The sequence below is a fragment of the Elaeis guineensis genome, chromosome 10 (genome assembly GCF_000442705.2).
Source record: "Elaeis guineensis isolate ETL-2024a chromosome 10, EG11, whole genome shotgun sequence".
In the NCBI taxonomy this organism is placed as follows: domain Eukaryota; kingdom Viridiplantae; phylum Streptophyta; class Magnoliopsida; order Arecales; family Arecaceae; genus Elaeis; species Elaeis guineensis.
In genome coordinates, this window is record NC_026002.2 from 37,257,438 (window position 1) to 37,267,137 (window position 9,700).

At 43.3% G+C, this 9,700-nt stretch overlaps 1 non-coding gene across 1 annotated transcript; it reads right to left on the minus strand.

Moving 5' to 3' along the window:
- Positions 1 to 2,395: 2,395 nt before the first annotated feature.
- Positions 2,396 to 2,501, minus strand: LOC114914595 (small nucleolar RNA R71). Its single transcript, XR_003802077.1, has one exon. It is a non-coding gene; the product is annotated as a small nucleolar RNA R71 (small nucleolar RNA).
- Between the last annotated feature and the right edge of the window lie 7,199 nt (positions 2,502 to 9,700).

Genomic DNA, 9,700 nt, shown 5'->3' on the forward strand with positions numbered 1-9,700 from the left:
CTCAAGTCCCTCCTGGACTTAGACCGCCCTCGTTGCGATCTCCTGTCGCTCCGTCTACCGCCTCCTGCACCTCCAGAAGCCACCAAAGCTGAGCTATCGCCACCTGAGCTCGAAGCTGGGTTCTCCCTCCTGAGAACCTCGTTCTGGAGTATCGCCGCGGTGACCTCGTCCATCTTGATAGTGCTCTTCCCCACTAGAAGAGCAGTCACCAAAGACTCGTACGAAGAAGAAAGCGACGCTAGCAAAACCAGTGCCCTGGTCTTCTCCTCAACGTTCTCGCCAATGCTGAGAAGGTCGGTGAGGATCTTCTGGAAGTGGCTGAGATGCTCCTGCACGCTCTGTCCCTCAGTCATCCGCAGTTGGTAAAACTGCCTCCAGAGGAAAAGAGTGTTGGTGAGAGACTTCGCCATGTACAACTCCTCGAGCTTCGACCACAGCACCGTCGGGGAAGTCTCGCTCAGCACACGGATCACCACCTCATCCGTCAGGTATATGCGGATGGTACTCACCGCCTGCATCTGTAGCCGTTTTCAATCCCGCACCTCTATGGTGGTCGGCTTCTCATCGCACAAGAGAGTATCGCTCAACCCCTGTTGGATGAGCACGTCCTTCACCCTTGCCTGCCACAAGGAGAAACTGCTCTTGCCATCAAACTTGTTGATCTCTATCTTGATTGTTTCTATTTTCTTCATCTTCAGTCTTGCTCACCACCACTGCAATCTGCCTCCTTGTACCGCTTTGCTCTGATACCACTTGTTGGGTGGATGTCTGGCCGGGATACCACCTCCCAAGATCTTTTCAGTACCACGCGATGCAGCAGGAAGAAAGAAGAAACAAAATAAAAGGAAAAACAATCAAAATACGTGGATCAGCCACAAAAGGGCTCGCCTCCACGGGGCATGCAAACTTCACTATGAAAAGAAAATTTTACAAGAAGAGACCTCACCCTCAACCCTTGTACATCCAATTCTCTCTCACATGAAGTTCCCCTTACAAAAGCTCTCTCTCTCTTGGAGACCCCCTGAACCCCTGAAGAGCCTGGCGACCGCTGTCCAGGAGCCTCCTGCTCCTTCTCTCACAGTGCCCTCGCCTTTCTCTCTCTCCACGGTTCGTACAGCCTTCGTACGGTGAGAAAACGAAACCCCCTATTCACTCTGTCGTCTCAGGCCTTTTTAAAGGCATAAACAGGGTTTAAACTTGATTAGAGAGGGTTTAGGAATCCTAAACAAAGCCAAGAAACCCTCCTGACCGTCGGATCAAGACCGGGAGCATCCTCGGCCCTTAGATCGCGCTCTGGTCCACGAAATAGGACCGTGGACCGCGAGAAACGCGTGGGAAATGCCCACACGGTCCACAGGCCGGCCTGTGGACCACCTGGTCCACGGTGGACCGGGGCAAGGGCCAGCAGGCCGCTGGGTCACGCGTCCCGCGCGGGCCCGGGCCTGGGCCTGGGTCGCGCATCCCGCGCGGGCCTGGGTCGCGCGTCCCGCGCGGGCCTGGGACGCGCGTCCCGCGCGCCGCCGCCTGCGGCCGCGCCACTGCCGCCCGCCGCCGGTCGCCGGCGGTCCTCCGCCGCCTCCATTCTCGTACCGACTTCAAAAGCTCGTATCTCCTCCATCCGAGCTCCGTTTCAGGTGATCTTGGTCTCGTTGGACTTCATTTTTCACCGCGAACCTCGCTGTGGGCTGAATCTCGAGGTGTCAAATCTTAACACTAGATCTAGGATAACCCATAGATAGGATTGATTGAATCACTTGATTGTTAACTAAAAATATCAAATCTAATTAATTCTTCTCTATCTTCTTAGCATTAGAACTCCTTAGGTTCTCTTCTTTAGAACTTTTTTCCCTCCTCCTTTTCTCCTCTTCTCTTTCCAAAAAAAAAAGTTGAAATTAAAACTCGATGAGATCTTTTGGGTGCATGCTAGGACGTCGATCATTACAACCTGATTTACACTCATTAGATCTAGAGCTAGAAAGAATGATTCGAACAAACCAAATCAAAATCATGGATCCAAAATAAGAGACTAACCCACCATGATAATTGAGGGAGTATTTTACTCCCTCATCTTACACCTACTCGCTATGTATCCAGCCTCTTCCTGTGGAGGTGGCATAATACGAAATCAAGTCTAGCATTATTCAAATGCTACCATCATTTTATGGACTGACGAATGAGGATCCGTACAAATAGTTGGATGAATTTTTTGAGATATGCTCCACAGTAAAAATTCAAAACTTCTCCGATGATGTCCTCAGATTCAAACTATTTCTTTTTTCACTTAAGGATAAGGCCAAGCATTGGTTAAACTCCCTAGATTCCATGACCATTTCAACTTGGGACCATCTTCAGAAAGAGTTCCTCAAGAAATACTTTTCAATTGAAAAAATAAATCAAATTAGAAAAGCCATCATTAGTTTTTCCCAATTGGATGGTGAACTTTTTTATAAGACATGGAAAAGGTTAAGGGACCTTATTCATAAATGTCCCCACCACGCTGTCCCCAAATGGCAACTTGTTTAGTGTTTCTACAATGGTCAATCGGAGAAACACTGACAAATGATCGATGCATCGTGTGGTAGGACATTCATGCTAAAGAGTGAGGATGAAGCTTGGCAGCTCTTTGAAATACTTAGTGAGAACTCCCTGTATCACATGTCTGCCAAGATATCCAGCAACAAGAAGAAGGAAAAGGATTGAATAGAGGAACTCCCGAGCATTTGTTGATGCATTTGGATAACATCCTTTTTTAATTGAGTATGGCTTCGACCATTCCCCAAAAATTAGACCGTCTTCTGAATACTAGACACTCTCTGATTCTATCTAACCCAGTCCAAGATGTTTGTGCATTATATGCAAGCCCGACCTATTTTGTTAGTGAATGCCCAACTGCACCTCAATTTTTTGAGTTTGTACATGAGCAGGTCCAGCAAGCTCAAACCCAACAAGCTCGTAGACCAAAAAATGATCCATACTCAAACACATATAACTCCGACTGGAGAAACCACCAAATTTTTTTTGAAGATCACAGCCAATGGTTGGCCCTACTGTACTTAGACCTAACTATCAAGACCCAACATATAGGCATAGATCGTACCATCAGTTTCAAAATGCTCCTCAACCATCTACCACTGGTCACAATTCAGTTTTTGAGAAAAAAAATTTAAAAGTGCTAGAACAATTAGAAGTCAACACCCAGACTCTTAACTCCCACACACAATCCATTGCTAAGCTAGAGACCCAAATAGATTAACTAGCAACCGCATTCAGTAGGAGGGAAGGAGAAAAATTATCTAGCTAACCTGAGAGCAACCCGAGAGGGCAATTCATGGCTGAGAGCTCCAATGCTCCAGAAACCTTTTCTGAATACGTCAAATCAATCATGACTCTTAAAAGTGGGAAGGTCATTGAACATACAAGTAAAACCAATGAGACCAACCCTAGACCTCAGACAAAGCCCGAATCACCTAAGAGCAAGGAGAACATAAAAGTAGAGAATGGACCAACTACACCAGAATCACCTTACTTGCCTAAAACTCCATTTTCGAGTGCCCTAAAAGCCCCTACTCATGTGGATAAGAAGGGAGGAAGACTTGATGAGATGTTGGAATTATTTAAGCAAGTCTAAATTAATCTCTCCCTTCTAGACGCAATCAAACAGGTCCTAGCTTATGCAAAATTTTTGAAGAAATTGTGCACCCAGAAACATAAGTCACGATCACAACTTTCAAAGAAAGTATGCCTAACCGAACAAGCTAGCTCTGTCTTCCAATACGCTACCCCTCCAAAGCTTAAAGATCTAGGTGCACCTACCATTTCTTGCATTATAGGAGACTTTCACATAGAACAAGCTCTCCTGGACCTAGGGGCCAGTGTGAACGTTTTACCTAGCTCGATATATGAACTTTTTGGATTCGAAGAACTGAAACCCACATTGATCATTCTACAGTTAGCTGATAGATCAATTAAGATACCACGTGGGATGATCGAGGATGTTTTGGTCAAAGTAGATGAGTTCTATTTTCTAGTTGATTTTCTAGTCCTTGACATGAAACTGAGTGGCAATCCAAGGCAAATTCTCATTATCTTAGGCAGACCCTTCCCAGCTACGGCAAATGCATACATCAATTGTAGGACAGGAGTTATGGACGTATCATTTGAAAATAAGAAACTGAGACTGAATGTGTTTAGTGCATCCCAGGGACCATCAATGGATAGTTGTTTCGAGATAGATACATTTGAGGATATTATAAAAGAAGCAACATCAATGATTTTTACACATAATTTTTGAGACACCCATTTGATGTACTTTAGAGTGGATAATGTTCTGAAGGAAAATAAAGAGGCTATTGGCTGGTCTATTACCGATCTAAAAAGAATTGACTCCTCCATCTGTATACACCACATTCATTGCGAGGCAAATGCCAAATCCCATCGAGACATATAGAGGAGACTGAACCCAAACATGCGGGATGTAGTGAAGAAAGAGGTGGTAAAATAGTTAGATGCTGGAATCATCTATCCCATATCCGATAGTAAATGGGTTAGCCCTACCCAAGTAGTACCTAAAAAATCAAGTATTACTGTGGTGGAGAATGAAGAAGGTGAATTGTTCTCCACTCGCACACCATCTAGCTGGCGAGTATGCATTGACTATAGGAAACTAAATGCTATTACTAGGAAGGACCATTTTTTATTATCCTTCGTCGACCAAATTCTAGAACGGCTAGCAGGTCAATATTTTTTTTATTTTTTAGATGGTTATTCAAGGTACAATCAGATACCTGTATTTCTGGATGACCAAGAGAAAACCACCTTCACTTGCCCCTATGGCACTTTCGCTTTTCGACGTATGCCGTTCGGGCTCTGCAATACACCCGCTACATTTCAACAATGCATTCTGACCATTTTTTCGGATATGATAGATAAATATCTCGAAGTTTTTATGAATGATTTCTTCATGGTTGGAACCACCTTTAAGGATTGTCTTCATAACATTTTCAAAGTCCTTAAGCGCTGCATGAAAATAAATCTGATTTTAAGTTGGAAAAAAAGCCATGTCATGGTTCAAAAAGAAATCGTATTGGGATATATTATTTCTGAAAGAAGGATTGAGATAGACGAAGCCAAAATCGAGGTCATTTCAAAACTACCACCCCCCCACTTCGATTCGACAAATACGATCCTTCCTAGATCACGCTGGATTTTACAGATGCTTCATTAAAGATTTTAGCAAAATATTGAGTCCCTTGTGCAATCTACTAGCCAAAGACATACCATTTATCTTTAATGAAGAATGTCTACAAACCTTCTATATATTACTAGTAGTCCTGACAATAGCATCCATAATAAAATCTCCTGATTGATCCTTCCCATTTGAAATCATGTGTGATGCTTTCGATTTTGCAATAGGGGCCATCTTAGGTCAAAGAATCAATAAGGAGCCACATGTGATCTATTACGCTAGCAAAACTCTATTCGATGCCCAATTGAACTACACCACGATAGAAAAAGAGCTACTAGCGATGGTATTCGGCCTTGATAAATTTCGTTCATATCTGTTAGGGTCTAAGGTTCTAGTATATTTTGATCACGCGGCTCTAAAATATCTGCTCTTAAAGAAAGATATTAAACCATGATTGATCAGATGGATCCTTCTGCTTCAAGAATTTGATCTAGAAATTCGAGAAAAGAAGAGTTTCGAAAATATGATCGCTGATCATATTTTTAAAATCTTAGTTAATCATACGATGAGTACAGATGAAGTTAAAAAAAAATTCTCTGATGAATAACTTTTTGTAACTTTCTCTGACAAAATCCCATGGTTTGCCCACATCGTTAACTATTTGGCAATAGAATAAGTTTCTCTTCATTGGACAAAATAGGAGAAGAATCGATTCTTTTCATTGGTCAAACATTATTATTGGGAGGCAACCCAATATTTTATTTTTCAGTTATCCAATTTTTTTTTATTTTATAAGAATTTTTTAGAAAGATAATTACCAAATTGGGGGGGAGCACCACGATCAATGGAGTCAAAAACACACCATGCCTAGCAATGAAGGACCTCACAATCAAGATTACACACATCAAACTCAGGTGGTGTCCTTCCTTGTTACATTCTATTTTAGCTTTATTATGATTCTCTTCTTTCATTGGGGACAATGAAAATTAAGTTGAGGGAAGAGTAACTAATTTAATTAAGTCCTCGAGTATGGTCAGAAATAATTAATTTTGTGTATCTGAATTTTATCTTAATTTGAAATTAACTAGGCACCCTAATCAATGAGTGGCTAACAGTCTAGATAATTTTAGAGATATTGAAGAAAAAATTATTAAGAATGTCCAATTAATGAGAGAATTTAGATCATACTAAATTTTGGAGTGATTCTAGAACCCTCTTCCCACCATCTCAATGAAGAATCTGCTTTATGAAGGTATGGATAGAAAGGTCGAGGTATGCAAAAATTCTTTTTTATTACAAAAAAAGATAAAATAAAAAAAAAATTTAGCATTTCTCACTAAGTAACCGGATCCTTTCGCCTAAGTGTTATTGTTCGCATCAAAAGATGAGAATATGAAGAAACCTCTTGTATAGTCAATTTTTAACTCATAACTTTTTTGACTCGAGTCAGTAAGTCTGAGGGATGTTTTACACCTAATGTCCTAAAGTCAACTGGTTTGAAAGTCATTGGCCTAAAGCTCGCTACAAGAGTCAATTAGAAACCTTAAGCGGTTAGGACACTGCACTAACTATACATGTAAATATTTTTATAAAGAAAAAAGAAAAGAAAAAAGAATAAGAGGACTAAATTGTAAGAAGATAATAAACCCTGCTCACATCAAGTTAGAGGACTTAAAGAGTAGAGTAAAAAGTTGGTGAAAGAAGATCTTTAAAAATTTCTATGGCTAATACTCAACCATTAAGTGGGTCGAATTGATAATCCAATGAAGTACCTCATTAATAATCTAGTCGAATATCCACTACAGTTAGGAATGTCTATAATAACTTTCGATTCAAGGATAATTTGATGCACAATGCTAATATATCTATTTTACTCGAGGACGAATAAAAGTTCGAGTTAGGAGGGTGTGATGAATACTTAATTTAAATCGCTAGAGATACTAGATATTATAATAATTGATATTATTTTATTAAAATTTGATACTCTCTAGTTTATTTTATAGGTAATTGAGAGTTTGGATTCATATGACTCAAATTAGACTCAAATTGGATCAGATTTGAGTGAACCAGGCAACCAGCTCCTATTCTAGTGTGAACACGACTTAAAGATCAATGGAGAAGAATCAATATGAAGATCCAAGGATAATTATTCAGGCTCCCACTATTGGAGCACGATCCTGGCTCGTCCCACGGACCTTGGGTGCAGCAGAACCAGCAACGAACAAATCTAGAGACTTTTGGACTCGATTGAAGGCCCTTGACGAAATTAGCTTGGTTGCTATCTTCTTCGTCAGCCTTTCGTTCCAGATGAAGAACGCCTCTGAAATCACCTCTAAAAAATTCAAGATTTGGTACCCAATTAGATCAGACCTGGACTGAGGTCTACCAATTCATAGATCTCAAATTAGGATATTCTAAATAGAGAAGAAGGTAGATGGAGACAGACCTTGCAGATCTGTCCTGCTGCAGCCTTTCTTGTAGATCTGTTGATGGAGATCTCACCCGTGCCTCAAACGACCTCAGATCAACTCCAGATCTGAGAGAAACTTGTACCAACCTCTTCTTAAGAGATTTCAGGTCTTGAACCTGATGTTTGGGTGACTGCAAGAGAGGAGGGGAGCAATCTGGTTGGCGGCTGCAAGGAGGAAGGGGCTAGCGCCTCCCTTCTTTCTTTCTTTATCTAGACCTGGCGGCAAGAAACCCTAGGGTTTCTTGCTCCTGGGGCATGGAGGATGGCTGGAGAGAGAGGGAGAAGAGAGAGAGAGACTTGGGAGAAAGAGTCATCTATTGCTTGGCTTAATCAAACCTATACACAGTACATGTATATATAAACACAGGGTCAAGTGACCCAAACCCAAAACTTTCTTGACCAACTCTATGGGAGATTAGGCTAATCCAAGCCCATGTACACCCATGACTCGACCTAATCTCACCTATCCTGGGCCCAGACCTGGCCCATAAAGAGTTGGTCCCTTGAGGCCCACATAACCTAGACCTCAAGAACCCGAAAGGCCCACAGCCTTTCAACCTAGGGCCCAACTAGCCCTAGAGCCTCCATGAAGCCCTCATGAATGATGGACCTTGGCGTTAGCCTTGGTCCCCTGAGCCTTGGGCACACCACCTGGATCATAACAATCTCCACCTTGGTGTCCCAAGGCCTCAACCAGCTCCACTCTGTCCTTGCGACTATAGACCCATTTGCAGCCAATGGGCTTCTTTCCCTGTGGCAACTGCACCAATTGCCACGTCTGGTTCTGGTGAAGAGACTTCATCTCCTCGGATATCACTTGGACCCACCGCTCTCTATCCTGGCTCTCAATAGCCTCCTGATACGTATATGGGTCTCCATTTGCTATCACCAGGACATATGACAGTGTCTCCTCGAAGCCATATCGGTCCGGTTGCCTGATGGTCCTCTTGGGCTTGTGTAGAGCAATACCGATATCAGTCCTCGATCCAGCTTGCTCCTGCTAGACCTCTTCACCTCGATCATCTGTCCGAGTCCTCTCCACCTGTGGAGACACCTTAGGTAGATTCTCCACCTGAATGTCATGTCGTCCTGTAGTACCTGCAAGAGGCAAAATCAAAGAGGTAAGCTGTCCAGCAGCACCCTGTTGGACCTCCTCCTGCTCTTGCTGTTCCTCCATGCCTGTTTGCCTCCGTAGGACTGACTCCTCATCAAAAGTCACATCCCGACTAATGATGACCTTCTTTTCCAAGGGATCCCACAGCCTGTATCCCTTGACTCCTCGCGGATAGCCTAGAAACACCGCCTTGCATGATCTGACGTCTAGCTTGCTCCGCTCACCAGTTCCAATGTGCACATAAGACGTGCACCCAAATACCCATAGATGGCCCAGCCCAACTGTCCTCCCAGACCACACCTCCTCTAGAAGCCTACCATCCAACCTGGTGTGAGGTGATCGATTGACCAAGTAACCCGCTGCGTCAACTGTGTCAACCTAGAACTCCTTTGGAAGCCCTGCCTGCAGCCTCATGCATCGTGTCTTTTCCAGAAGTATTCTGTTCATCCTCTCGGCCACCCCATTCTGCTGTGGAATTTTCTTAACTGAGAAGTATCTCCTGATCCCACACTCCTCACAGTAGTCCTGGAACTCTCTGTTGGTGTACTCCCCGCCATTGTCTGACCTCAGACACTTCACGCTCCTCCCCTGCTCCTTCTCCACCTCAGCTCTCCAGATCTTGAACTTGGTGAAGACCTCTGACTTCTCTCTCATGAAGTAAATCCAGAGTTTCCTTGAGAAATCATCAATCAGGGTCATGAAGTATCTGGCCCCATTCCTAGCTAAAACTGGGGCTGGTCCCCACACATCCGTGTGTACTAACTCCAGAGGGGCTGCACTGCGGGCTGTACTGATGTTGAACTAAACTCTCCTCTACTTTCCCATCTGGCAAGGCTCACAGATCTCCCCTGTAGCACCATCCTCCAGATCAGAGATGAGTCCTCTCCTGCTTAACTCCCTCAACCCCTTGTCACCCATATGGCCTAGGTGG